This window comes from Penaeus monodon, chromosome 29 (genome assembly GCF_015228065.2).
Source record: "Penaeus monodon isolate SGIC_2016 chromosome 29, NSTDA_Pmon_1, whole genome shotgun sequence".
NCBI classification, from domain to species: domain Eukaryota; kingdom Metazoa; phylum Arthropoda; class Malacostraca; order Decapoda; family Penaeidae; genus Penaeus; species Penaeus monodon.
The window spans coordinates 35,298,861-35,299,084 of record NC_051414.1 but is presented as its reverse complement, the minus strand read 5'-3'; positions in this window follow the sequence as shown (position 1 = coordinate 35,299,084).

Below are 224 nucleotides of genomic sequence, written 5' to 3'. Positions count from 1 at the left end.
ATCCTAGTATATCCATCCTAAACTTTAAACTCCTCTTATTGTGTAACACTACCACATTTTTTATTCATAGTGTGTATTAACATGAATAACCAAAAACGCTTACTTGTTCTTCACTCAAAAGAAAAAAAGAACAGCGTCAGGGTTTTTTAAATGCGATATTGAGTTATGTTGAGACACTGGATTTGCATATTCTGCTCTCTGAATAGAGAGAGTCGGTGAACGGT